Source organism: Gossypium hirsutum, chromosome D10 (assembly GCF_007990345.1).
Source record: "Gossypium hirsutum isolate 1008001.06 chromosome D10, Gossypium_hirsutum_v2.1, whole genome shotgun sequence".
Taxonomy (NCBI): domain Eukaryota; kingdom Viridiplantae; phylum Streptophyta; class Magnoliopsida; order Malvales; family Malvaceae; genus Gossypium; species Gossypium hirsutum.
Genome location: NC_053446.1, coordinates 30,992,018 through 31,006,671, shown reverse-complemented (window position 1 = coordinate 31,006,671; position 14,654 = coordinate 30,992,018). Strand labels below are relative to the sequence as shown.

The following is a 14,654-nucleotide window of genomic DNA, read 5'->3' as shown; positions in this document are numbered from 1 at the left end:
GAGCAGTAGTAGCACCTGGTTTCCCACTCTGACTTACATTTTGTTCAGGCAACCTCGGGCAATCCTTGATAAAGTGGTCAGCTGATCCACACTTATAGCAGGAGCGGTCATGGAACCTACAGCTCCCCGAATGCCATTTACCACAATGCTGACACTCCGTTCTGTCTCGACGTTCATTCCCAACACTGGCGACCGAAGTGCCTCGTGTACCCACAGGGGGTCGATCACGATCTCGTCTAAAAAGGCCCGAAGTGCCTCTAGACCGGCCCACATCATCTCGAAATTTCTTCGATGCCTGTTGAAGAGACTTTCCCGAGGATCTTTTACGAAACTCTCCAGTTCTCACATCAACTTTTTGTTTTTCTTTTCTAAGCTCTTCAGCTTTACAAGCTCGCTCGGCAAGTACTACGAACTCTCGTATTTCAAGAATGCCAACGAACATTTTTATATCTTCATTCAGCCCATCCTCGAAGCGTTTACACATGATAGCCTCGGACGAAACACATTCCCGAGCGTATCTACTAAGTCTAACAAATTTTCTCTCGTAATCAGTAACTGACATAGAACCTTGCTTAAGCTCAAGAAATTCCTTCCGTTTTTGATCAACAAATCTCTGACTGATATACTTTTTCCGAAACTCAGTTTGGAAAAACTCCCAAGTTACTTGCTCTCGGGGACAACAGAAGTCAGAGTACTCCACCAATAGTAGGCAGAATCGCGTAGCAAGGAGATAGTACACTTTAGGCATTCATCGGGTGTACAAGATAGCTCATCGAGTACCCGGATAGTGTTGTCCAACCAAAATTCAGCTTGCTCAGCATCGTCGCTATCCGTAGCTTTAAATTCAGTAGCCCCATGTTTTCAGATTCTGTCAACTGGGGGCTTATTTGACCTTATTTGGTCAGTTACCGGAGGTATTGTAGGTGCGGGGTGGTATTGTCGGAATGGAGGTTGTGGAACAGCCGTATTAGTTCGAATGTATTGGTTGAACCAATCATTCATCACGCTATAGAAAGCTTGTCTAGCTTCATCATTCGGGTTACTAGCATTAGGTTGAGAGTCCACCGGCGCTGTCCCTTGTGCGGGAGCAGCGCTACACACTCAAGATCATCAGCTACCGCTCGGTCGGGATCGGGATCCATTACTATAAATAAACACATTTGCAAATGTCAGAAATCACCACACTATCAAATAATCACATAAAATGGCATGTATAGCTGGACCCAACGCATTACGGTAGTCCTAGAATCGACTAAATCGTAGCTCTGATACCAATAAAATTGTAACACCCCGTACCCGACTCCTCGCCGGAGTCGGACACGAGGGGTTTGCAGACTTAAATCACTTCTTTGCACAATCCATTTTAAAATTTTCCAGGCAAGCTGGCTAACTGCGTCACTGTCACCTTAAAAATCATATCTTGAGTTTCACAACTCGAAAATCAGTTTCGTGATTTTCCCTGAAACTAACTCATATATGCATCTACAAATTTTTTTCTACAATTTTTGTCCGGCCAATTAGTAAAGTTTATTAGTCAAAGTCTCCCCTGTTATAGGGATCGACTACACTGACCTTTGCGCATTACGACTTAGATATCTCCCTGTACAGGGCTTCAATACTGATGTCGTTTGTTTCTATAGAACTAGACTCAAAAATGAATTATTAATATATGGAATGACTTCTAATTATCTCTGGTTATTTATAATGAATTTCCAAAGCCGGAACAGGGAATCCAGAAACCGTTCTGGCCCTGTCTCACGAAAACTTTAGCATCTCATAATATACTGTTATATGAACGTTTCGTTACTTTCCTATGAAATAGATTCATCAAGGTTCGTTTGAATAATTTATCACTATTTAATTCCATTCCTACTATTTTTAGTGATTTTCCAAATCTACGTTCTGCTGCTGTCAGCATCTGCCTTTAAGGTAGACTTACCTATTTCATAGTTTCCATGATTCAACTAGCCCTTTTAGCATAAATGCACAAATTATGATAGCGATTAACCATTCCATGGCCAATCCTTGTTAAGCATATCCATACCAAATGATTATAACATTATGCTCAAACATATATAAGCCATTTTGCATGGCTATCCAAAATTATACAAATCCAAAGGGTCCATGACCCACAACAAAAAGGGTAGTCCTATACATGCCATTTCGAAGTTCAACCAAAATTGTACCAAAAGGGGGCTTTGATAGTGTGGGCGACTTCGACTTCAAAATCCCGAGTCCGATAGCTGAAGAACCAAAATCTATAAAAAGAGAATCAAAGAAACGGAGTAAGCATTAAATGCTTAGTAAGTTTTGAGCAAAGAATTTAGACACAACCAAAGTATAGCATTCATGTAGCTAAACGGATAATTTCATATGCACAAATTTTCAATATCATACTTACTTCACATTACCAACCCTTTTATTCATACACAAAGATCAACTTAGCCAAAGGCCGGTAGCTCATTTATCAACTGAGCGAATACTTATTTGTAAGGGCTCAACTAATTCAAAGCACATACGAAACATACCTCAATGTTGGGATGTTTCAAGCGTATTAACTGAAATTTTTACAGCAAGATCATTCATTCCCAAATCACGTACCTTCGGAATTTAACCGGATATAGCTACTCGTTCAAATGCCTTCGGGACATAGCCCGGTTATAGTAACTCGCACAAATGCCTTCGGGACTTAACCCGGATTTAGTAACTCCACAAATGCCTTCGGGACTTAACCCGGATTTAGTAACTCCACCAATGCCTTCGGGCTTAGCCCGGAATTAGTATCTCGCACAAATGCCTTCGGATCTTAGTCCGGATATGGTCACTTAGCACAAAGCCTTCGGGACTTAGCCCGAACATCATTCGAATAACCATGCACATTTAACGTAAAGCATGACACATTCGTATTTCATTTTCATTAGCAAAACTCAAACACAAGACACTTATCACTCTTGCAATTTCGGCTCAATAGCCACACACAAGGAGCATGATTTTGATTTGCTTAAAACATGATCTAATCAAATCATAATTTAAGCTCTATTACTCAAGAACTTACCTCGGATATTGTCGAACGGTTTCGACGGCTATTCGACCACTTTTTCCTTCCCTTTATCGGATTTAGTTCCCCTTTGCTCTTGAGCTTAATTCAAACAAATTTAACTCATTAAAGTCTCATTTTGCTAGCTTATGGCCGAATATGACAAGGAGTTTGATAGGTCATATGGCCACCTTTTAGCTCAAATACACAATGGTCATACACATTTTTAATCACATCAAGCAATTTAATACAATTCATTCGAACATCAAAAGAGAAGCTCAAGGTACTTAGCCCATATATACATTAGACACTAGAGTCACATATGTACGAAATCACGAATCGAATTCAACATACTAGCTAATATTTCCCCTTAGCCGAATTTTCTAAGTCAAGCTAAAGCCATCAATAGGCTACCTATGGCCGAACATACACATAACTTATGTACTTATTCATGTGGCCGAACATACATGTCTATGTTGGGGCCAATTGCTTCACAACACCATACCATTTCAATTTTTGGTCATGGTTAAACAAAGAACTTAATGTCTCACTCAAAAATGCTGAAAAGAAGATTCAAGAATCATCAATCCACCATCACGTGCACCATTACAAAGCTTCACTTTTAGCATGCAAATGGTATCAACACCAATCCACCTTGGCCGAATATCATCTCCATGACATAGTAAAGATTTGAACCATGGGCTATTTAGAACTCCAGCTAACTACTAAAACATGCATGCATCTCATGGAACATCATCAAACATACCTTAGTCTATCAAACCACCATAGCCGATTTCCTCAAAGCTCTTTTTCCTTCTTTTTCTTTCTCCTATTCGGCCAAGAACAACATGAGAGCTTTTCTCTTCTTTTTTTTTTTGGTCATGCATGAGAATGATGAACACATTTTTTTCTCTTTGTTTTCTTCCTTCAATTTCTTATTAGTTTATTGCCCATGCTTCTTATTTTATTCTTCCATTAACACAACATGTTTCATGACATGTTTTGCCCATGCTTCTTATTTTATTTTTCCATTAACACAACATGTTTCATGACATGTTTTGCCCATCATCCCTTGTCATGGCCGGCCACTAGTACTTAAATGGGGGGAAATTGACATGCAAGTCCACCCCTTTGATTACATGCACTATTAGGCCACTTGCATTTGCCTAGCACATTTCTAAATTTTCTCACATAAGTCCTATCAACTAAATTCACATGCAATTAACTAAATCAAAGCTTAAAACTTTCACACATTTATATTCACATATTTTAGGCAATAATTATCACATTCAAATAATTTGGTGACTCGGTCTAGCGGTCCCGAGACCGCTTTCCGACTAGGGTCACTTTAGGGCTGTCACATGCCGAATCACTTTTCTCTCCTCTTATTTTTCTTTGGTCGAATGCCCTTCTCACTCTGTCTTTGATTTCCATCTCTTATTATTTTCTTTGTGATCGACAACTATTTCTTTTCCCTTATTGATTGTGGTTCAGCCAATTGTCGCCCTTTCATTCTCTGACAATTCAAATTCCTTTAGGAGGGAAGGAATATTCAAGTTTGTCCAAGTCGTCAAAATCTTCCTCTCCTCTCTCGATCTAAGGTAGGTATGTGGGCTAGCATTCTTGGTGTAGGCCGAATGCTAGTTGTATTTTTGTAAGTTATCATGATTAATCAAGTATGTTTAATAAATCCGTTTCCAATACAGATATCCGTCAAGAAGATTTTTGTCAACTTTCGTCGGTGGTATAAGTCAGCTAAGCCATTATTGTTAGTCAAGATTTTGGGTGTTCGTGGATCTAGGTGCGTCTTCACAATCAGGTGTGTAATCACCTACTGCAACCGTAAATCGGCAAAAAGCTGAAAAGCTATTAACACGGTGTTTGAGTCCACACGGGCGTGCGATCGCTCGAGTGGTAAGCCCAACATGTGATTTGTGGGAAAATGACCAAAATACCCTCGACGGGTAAAATGATCGAAATACCCCTATAGGGTAAAATGACCGAAATACCCTCAGAGGGTAAAATAACCGAAATGCCCTCAAAGGGTAAAATGACCAAAATATCTTCGATGGGTAAAATGACCAGAATACCCCCAAAGGGTAAAATGACCCAAATACCCTCGAAGGGAAAATGATTGAAATACCCTCGAAGGGTAAAATGACAGAAATGCCCTCGAAGGGTAAAAAGACCAATATATCCTCAATGGGTAAAATGACCGAAACACCCCTATGGGGTAAAATGACTGAAATGCCCTTGAAGGGTAAAATCACCAAAATACCCTCGATGGGTAAAATAACCGAAATATCCCCAAAGTGTGAAATAACTGAAATACCCTCGTAGGGAGAAATGACCGAAATACCCCCATAGGGTAAAATGACTGAAATACCCTAAAGGGTCAAATAATCGAAATACCCTCGAAGGGTAAAATGATCGAATTACCCTAATAGGGTAAAATGATCGAAATACCCCCATAGGGTAAAATGACTATTGTACCCTTAGGAGATGAAATGACTGTTTTGTTCTATGATATGTATGAAATTCTGCATACACATATGATTTATGACATGACATACTGCATGGGGCTGGGATACTATTATGGAGGAAGTATACTGTTACTGGCAGCTTTGTGTGATTCTATTACTGGCAGCTTTGTGTGATTCTATTACTGCAGCTTTGTTGCGATATTGGTGTGTTGGCTGGGTGGGTTGATTTTATCCCCACATGGTGTGTTGGTGGTACGGAGTGGTGTGTTGGCTAGATTGGGATGAGTTGCATCATTTGCACGGTACTGATACTGTTTAGGGCTAAGTCCCACATTGTTACTGTATTGGGCTAAGGCCCACATTGTTGTTGTATTGGGCTAAGGCCCACATTGTTGTTGTATTGGGCTAAGGCCCACACTGTACTGTTACTGAATAGGGCTCAGGCCCAGAATGTCACTGCATGTTGTTTACTAATTGACTGATAGGGAATTACACACTGAGTTTTTTAAACTCACTCTTTCCTTTCAACTGTGCAGGTAATCCTCAGTCTTAGGCGATTTGGTGCTGCAAGGGACTTGGAGGTGGCCATACAACTGCAGCTGATCTACACTTGCTTTTTTAAAATTTAAATTAAATGTTGGGTTTCTTTTTGTATTAAGGCCTGTAAGTTTGTTTAAATTTTTAATTGGTCTTTCGCTTACTTATTTTAAACTGCTAGTTTAGGAGAAAACAATTTTTTAAAATAATTATTGTTTTCAAAGACACGAGTTTTTAACAATAGAGTTTAAAAAGCTTCTGCAATTTTAGACCAACTTATTAAATCAATATCAGATACCAAGATAAATGTTTTGACTAGTTAATTGGTTAATTAATAATAAAAAGGTTTTTTTATATACTTAGAAACAAATTTTTACCAACGAGTTCAATTTTCGAAAGACACTTCAATGTGGCACACTAGATTTGACCATAAAGTCTAGGTCGGGTTTGGGGTGTTACAAAGAAGGTGATTAAAAACTAAGATTTTAAACTAAATAAATAAATCTCAAATGCACGATTTCAAAATATGATTTTAATCAAGAAGACATAATTGTGTTAATTACATTTCTTAACTTAGAATTATTAAACTCATATTTATATTGTTATAAATAAGTTCACGGCAACTCGGTAATTTGCTAAGTTATGAAAATACTCACCTACCAAAATCTATTTATCTCTTGACTATATCCCTATGTCAATTCAACCGATTAAACAAATCTTAATAGGCAAATATGTTATTGCACATACATACTTATTAAATTGAAATAATCTCTTGTACATATCCCTATGTCAATTCAAAAAATTAACTCGATTTAATAAGCACATAAAAGACTATGTGAGGTAACAAAGTATCCTTACCTCGAAACAGTTTAATCACAATAATCTTGAAAGTTATGCAAGGCAAATGTATCGTGAGATATCGTTGCTAATCTAACCGTCAGCTACCTTAGATGATTAAACATGCACTGATTAAGTACTGTGTCCATTAATTACAATTTCAATCCGTTTAAATAATTAATTCATTAGTTACCTAACAATTGTAATGCAAGAATAACTTAGTCATGATTTTACTTAATCAAGCATCTTATCGAGGCCTATAACAACATAACCACAATTTCAATAATTTTAACAAACGAAATGCAATCAACCTAAAACGAATTAAATTCAAGCTAAATTGATTAAATTAACCAGTCCAACAACATAAATATTCATAGATATGTTCATGATAACAACAACAGAAATTAAAGAGATAGGGAACAAGAATCAAATCCGGTGTTTTTTCGTGGCTTGACTAGTTGCTCCGTTCTTCCTTCTTCGTTGTCCCCGTCAACCAAGGCTACTATGAACACTTAACTGCTGCTCCAAATAGCTGATGAATGCCCCTTTCCCAAAAAGAGAAATCGGCAAGAGAGCAAGGGAATTTTGGAATGGAACAGAAGAGAGAAAGTGGAGAGAAGAGAGGAAAGATGTGAATGCTTAAGGTGTGTTTTTAAGATGACCAGCCTAAGGGGGTTTTTATAGCTAAGGAGGGCTGCTAAAAATAGCTAAAATTATCAGCCAAAGAGCCCTACCTTTGCTGGCCACATATGTGGCAATGTTGATAGTTTCAACTTTGCTAGTTTAGGCTTAGGGAAAATCTATAAAGCCACCAATTGTGGAGGGGTTTGAATGCAACATGAACAAGTCTTCAAGGGCCTCTTTGCAAGCTTAAATAATCAGCTAATAAGCTGATTTGGGTCAGCTCTTGGGACAATTTTTGGGCTGTCCATTTCTTGGTCGGTTCAGTTCAACTGGACCATTTTTTCATAATTAATTAATAATAATTTATTAACCCAAATTAAATTGGATATAAATTAAAATTAATTATATTATGAATTAATACATATAATTTTGAACCATCTTAGGCTAAAATTTAGTTCCCCTTGATACTTCAAATTGTTTCTTGGTTTTGCGCTTCTAGTAGTGTCTACCGAGTCATTTTTCGCCCTTTGTGCAAATCTGTCGAAAATACCCAAAATTAATCAAAATTAATTATAAAATTAACTAAAATTCAACATGGTAATATTTTAAATGCACTTTAATTATTTTGTAAAAATTAATTATTTTTTCGACAAGAATTTTATCGAAACTGTATGATTTTAAGTTAAACAGGGTATGTAAAAATGTGTAAATTTTCGTGTTTCCGCACCCTAAACTTAATTCATTGCTCATCCTATGTAATGCATAAATTAAAAAGAATTCCTCCGAAAACACCTTTGAAAAATTCCTTCAGAATAACATTCTTCCCATAATTATGAAGTTCATATATATATGCCCAAAAATAAGAAATTTGATAGTTATGCTTAGAGGTGCTCATGGGCTGGGCGGCCCAGCTCAGCCCGACGGCCCGCCCGAAATATGAGAGGGTTCGGGTAAAAATATAGGCCTGAAATATAGGTTTGGGCAAAAAATGTGGCCAGTTTTAAAAACGGGCCGGGCCTCGGGCAAGATTTTTTTGGCCCGGGCCCGGCCCGGCCCGAAAATAATTAATATATTTTTTTTATTTTAAAATTTTATTATTACATGTTATATCATTTTTAGCTAGGCTACAAAAAAGGCAGTGTTTTTTCCTTAAAAGTGAAGGGCCTAAATAGCCTGTTACAGAACAGTTTCACATCAGTGTAATGCATGTGGTTTATTTGTGATCTACTTATAATTTTCTAAACCATGCAGATATTGATGCGTGCTCTTTCTAGTCCACCATTTGGAAATTATCATGTTTGGTGGTCTCTGGCTGAAACAAAATATGCAGGCACTGCATTGTTAGTAAAGAAGTGTCTTCGACCAATAAAAGTTTCTTTTTCTCTTGATGGAATAGGTATATTTGTTTGCAAACACCAATTCTTATTTTATTTTATAGATAACATGAAAGCTATGCACTTTGTTCTTCAAATAAGTAATCTTATTTTATTTTTTGTTCATTATATACAAAAAAATATAATTTGTTATTTTATATAATTTTAATAATAATTAATTTTAATAACAATTAGTTTTAAGTTTAAAAATAATAAAAATAAAAATTAAACGGGCCGGGCCCAGGCCCGGGCTTCATATTTTTTCCACGGGCCGGGCCTGGGCAAAATCTCAGGCCCATATTTCGGGCCGGGTCGGGCCCGGGCCTAGGAAGCGGGCAGAAAATTTTTCTTGGGCCCGGCCCGGCCCGGCCCATGAGCACCTCTAGTTATGCTACTTAAGTATATCATTCAAATTAATCTCAACAACTATTATGATAGCACAATTAGACTAAATGCTTCCTTAACAAGACATGTTAACCCTTATTAATTTGATTTTATTTCCTTATTCAAGATTAAGCTGCAATCATTAAGTTTAACTTTTGCCTTCATATGTTGAACATAGGAATTTCTCTCCACTAATGTAGGTAGCATAGGAAACTTGAATTAATAGGTCTTTAAAAAGGTTGTAAAATAACTAGGTTAGAGGTAGGTAAAAGATAGATAAATTTAGGCTTTTAAACCCTAGACTTAGCTTCAATCGGACCTTTGGAATAATTTCCCTCAATACACCAACTTACTTTGCTTTCACATGCTCCTTTGTACATCTATTTTCTTTCAAGTACATGTGCTCTCTTTTTCTTTAACAAGCATTTTACTGTATGTACTACAATTTTTAGAGCATTTGATACTTCTTTCAACTCCCCCAAACTTATTTTCAAAGAATATTCTGAATACTACTGAGTCTAGTGCTTGGGACAACTTAAAGATAATTAAGAGAGAAATGATGGCTAAATATTGCAAAGGTTCAAATAAAATTAGGCCATATAGTCTCAAAGTTAGGTTTCAAAGGATAAAATTTCACCAAGGTTGGCTTGAAAGGCTCAAACAGTCCAAACAAGAGTTGTCTAAATCATTTTCAACATTCCATGCTTCTTAGGATTTCGCTTCAAGAAACTACTAACTCAATTCTAGAGACTTAAACTTTCATGCATGCCTACCTTTCTTAAGGAACTAAAAATTTTATGGTACGATTTGCATGCTTTATTAAAAATACATTTATATCATTATTCAGCTAACATAAAAATTTATTGAAATAATAGAACTTTATTTATACTAAAGTTTAGCATACTTAACAAAATTTCAAATTATTGAACAAAATATATCCTAATCATAATTAAAAGAACTATTTATTCTGAGTGGAAATAATTTCAATTTTTCGGTCTCCCTACTTAAAATGAATAATGTCCTCATTGTTTAAAGTACACCAGGTAGGATTCTAGAAAAGAGGAGGTGAGTCAATTTGACTACTTAATAAATCCAATCCTAGACATGTATATATTTATTGCCACACTTTATACTTCGCGACTTGTTATATTTTATTAATGATTTCCATCTCTTATTTTATTATGCAAAAATTCCTAATTAACTTTATCCTAAATTAACCTAAGAACATAAATAAAATAAAGTCGAGATCCCCCTTTATTTATTTATAGATCCTTCCGAATTCAACTCATCTTTTGCTCCATCATTATTGTCTTTGCATGAATTTCTTCGCTCCTTTTTTGATAATGGGCTCCATGGTTCAAATATGTAATTTGGAAACTCGGGCACAAAAATAAATGAGTCATTGTAAATTTTCGTAAGATCACTTCTCATCGAGTCATCCCTTATTTTTTAGTATTTCCAGTAAGCTTGTTGCTGCCACTGCATATGTTGCATTATGTCCATCAACTTTGGCAGCTCATCTCAAAGATTTGGGCGAGGTGGTTGAGCTCTGAACATTGAAATCTTGATATTAGGTTCAGCTTCTGGTTCCATTAGTTCCACCTTATCAGGGACTTCAACCGATTGCACTGGCTCAATCTCTGTGGGATCTTCTTCTTCTTCTTTTCGAGGTCCTCACTTTTTCAACTCGTTACTATAGAACAGAGTCTCCAGCTATTCGATAGAGGTCCCAATCTGTGATTGTGCCCTAGCTATAGCCTATCTTCTTTACGTTTGCAAGAATTTTAGCTTTCAAGCACAGAATTGTTATCGTAAAGGGAAAGTAAGCTAGGCCAGAACGAGAACGTCAAATGCCACAATTCTGCATTTCCCTCAGGATGATTTTTCCCACATCAATGGTCTTCCCAGTTAAAATCGAGTATAATAAGACCATTTGCTCTAATGAGATTGTAGTCCCATGTGAGCTAGGCATAAGACTGAATCGGATGAAGTAGAACCATACCTTTGCGAGTGCTATCAAATATTCTTTTTGACAAGTGTGGATTCCTTGCTTTGACAGAGTCCACTTAGAACTTTGAACTGTAAGTTCCTCGAGAATTTCTTGCAAATTTATAGACTCTATATTGCTCATCAAGGAGGAGTATTCGTTTTCAAAATCAGGCAATTCAAAGAAACTATTAATAGTGTTTGAAGTTATTGGTACCTTGATTCCGCAAACTGGAACTTCCATCAACTCGCTTGAGGTTAAATTCGCATAGAATTTGCGTACTAACTCCTCATCCACACTAGGTATCTTCTCACAAAACAACTCCCAATTGAGAGTTTCAGCAACCTGATGAATACCCGCCATAAAACCAATATAGTTGCTTTCTTTCAATGTGAAACCTTTCTCTGGATGCATCTGTTGATTCTTGAAGATACTCTCGTATCTTGCTTTGGCTTCTTCACAGTGGAACTTGTTTTGTGATTCGTCAATTTGGGCAGATGCGCAAGTTCTCTTGCGAGGCATGATTAACCTGATCATAAGATGGTAACAATTATTTTCTCAAAAATTTAATTAATATAAAATATTAATAATTCATTAAATTGAAAATTTTAGATAATAAAATTAAAATTTAGGAGAAAAAGTGGTCTTACCACCTTTTTTGTAAAAATTAAGAGCTCTTAAGAAAAATAATTTTAAATCAAAAGATGGCAAGTTAAAATAGGTTGAGGGGTTTTTAGCTAAGGATGGGTGAAAGAGTAGTGTGCCGCTCGGGTATACAAGGCAGCAGCGTGCAGCAAGGGATGGATGTGAGCAACGTGCGGATCGTTGAGCAGGCCTAGTGTGGGCACGCGCAGGGTGCTGCTGACCGATCAGCTGGGCGATGCTGTGGCTAGGGAATTGTTAGGAGGTTTTAGCACTTAAGGGTTTTGGTGTTTTTGGAGGGAATGGTGTATGAATGAAAAAAAAAGTAAGAATAGATGGGTGGAATTTATAGTGAAAGGAGTAGAAGCTAGAGTAGAATTCTTAAAAATCCTAAGTTCTGATTCTACTCAAAGTAAATAATAATTAATAATTAATATAATGAATATTAAATTATTATTTGCTATTAATTTAATAAGATAAAAACTTATCGAATAAAATATGATTAAATTAAAACTAATTCTAACTCTAAATAAAGCTCATAATAATTAATATATATTATAATGGATATAATTATATATTAATAATTATCATCTTTTCTTTTTTTATTGAACTAAAAACATTTATTCTAATTTTTAATATTTATAAAAAGAGCAACCAAATTATTAAAAATAATTCAATTAACTTCCTAGATTTAATGAAAATTCAAAATTGAGTTGCAACATAAAACTTAGATCAAAATTGACCCTTTTATTTGAAAAATTAAAAATTTATTTTAGCATTTAGGGAATAATTTCTTGGGAAATTATGTTAAAATCAATTCCCAGAAAAGATTCGAGAGGTCACAAGCGGTCCCGCTTAAGTTCCAATCTCCTAGACAGAATTTATTTAAACATACTAATCCCGAAAATATACCCTAAATCATTTATCCAAACAGAAGAATAAGAAAAATTAAATATCTAATAAAATGAATGAGATTTGATTCCATTCAATTTTATCTCCCCAATAATGTTTCAAGTGTTGAGCATTAACTCAAAAATTACCTCCCTTACCTTAAAGTTCAACAACTCCATATGGATAGACTCGATGAATCATAAATGAACCGGACCAACGTGATTTTAACTTACCTAGAAAGAACCTTAAGATGGAATTGAATAACAAAACTTGCTGACCTACTTCAAATTCTCGAACTCGAATGTGCTTGTCATGCCATTTCTTGAGTCTCTACTTAAGTAATTTGGCATTTTCGTATGAAGACATTCAAAATTCTTCTAACTCGTTAAGTTGAAGTATTCGTTTCTCTTTGGCACTTTTAAGATCCAAGTTGAGTCATTAGAGATCCCAGTAAGCTTTGTGTTCTAACTCCAAGGGTAGATGGCAGGCTTTTCCAAGACTAACCTATAGGGTGACATCCCTAAAGGTGTCTTGTATGTTGTCCTGTAAGCCCATAAAGCATCATCCAGTCTCTTGGACCAATCTCATCGGTTCGGGCAAACAACCTTCTCAAGTATGCCTTTGATCTCCTTGTTTTCTAGCTCAGCTTGCTCATTCGTCTGCGGATGGTAAGTTGTAGCGACCTTGTGTTTCACTCCATGTTTATTTAATAACCATTTCAACCATTTGTTCACAAAATGGGACCCTTCAACACTGGTGATGGCTCTTGGGGTTCCATACCTTGTGACACATGTTTCTTCTAAAGCTTGATTCTCCAAATTCCTTAGAGAGGCATCATGTTTCACCATGTATGCCTTCAATAGATTCTCTAGGCTATTGGATGGTTCAGCTTGGGTTGATTTCTGAGCTTATTGGGAAAAACTAGGTGGCTGAGTTGATCTAGGTTGGACATAATTGTTACTGGTTCCTACCTCTTGGTTACTTCAGGAAAAATTTGAGTGGTTTCACCATGGTGGGTTATAGAAATTGGATTGCAGCCCTTGCCTTCCTCGATTTTGTTTCTGGTTACCCATGTAATACACAAATTCTGAGTTCGATGGACATTCTTCAAACAAATGTCCTTCCCCAAAATAAACACAGGCTACATTTTCAAATTGATTCAGTGGTTGTGCTGCAAAACTATTACACCCATTAGTAGTAAGATTCTTTAACATTGAGGATATTGATGATACTTGAGATGAGAGTTAAGTAAGAGTGTCTACTTCATGTATTCCAGCGACTCGTCTTCCTGACGCTACATGATTGGTTGGCCATTGATAATTGTTGTTGGCAATCCTCTCAATTATTTCATAAGCCTCATTATAAGACTTAGAAAGGAGAGCACCATTAACAGAAGTGTCCACTACCATTCTCGTGTGACCATTGAGACCATCATAAAATGTCTCAAGTTGTATGCAATGTGGGATTTTGTGATGAGTGCACTTTGATAATAATTCTTTGTACCTTTCCCATGCCTCATACAATAACTCATCATCCATTTGTTGGACAGTAGTGATCTTATTCCTCAACTTAGCATTCTTGCTAGGCGGGAAATACTTCATAAGGAACTTTTTTGCTAACTCTTGCGATGTTGAAATTGAGTTTGGTGGTAATGAGTTCAACCAAGCTCGAGCTCTATCCCTTAGTGAATATGGGAACAACTTCAACCGTAATGCATCTTTGGGTACTCCAGCTAACTTGAAAGAATCGCTCACCTCCATAAACAGTCTTAAGTGTAGGTGAGGATCTTCGGTAGGCATTCCACTGAATTGGCCCACTGTCTGAAGCATTTGGAACATGGCTGGCTTCAACTCGAACTA

The 14,654-nt window shown here is 36.5% G+C and overlaps 1 non-coding gene across 1 annotated transcript; it reads left to right on the top strand.

The window, feature by feature from the left end:
* The first annotated feature begins 14,259 nt into the window (after nucleotides 1-14,259).
* On the top strand, nucleotides 14,260-14,366 carry LOC121222869 (small nucleolar RNA R71). The gene has a single exon (XR_005920239.1). It is a non-coding gene; the product is annotated as a small nucleolar RNA R71 (small nucleolar RNA).
* Nucleotides 14,367-14,654: the final 288 nt, after the last annotated feature.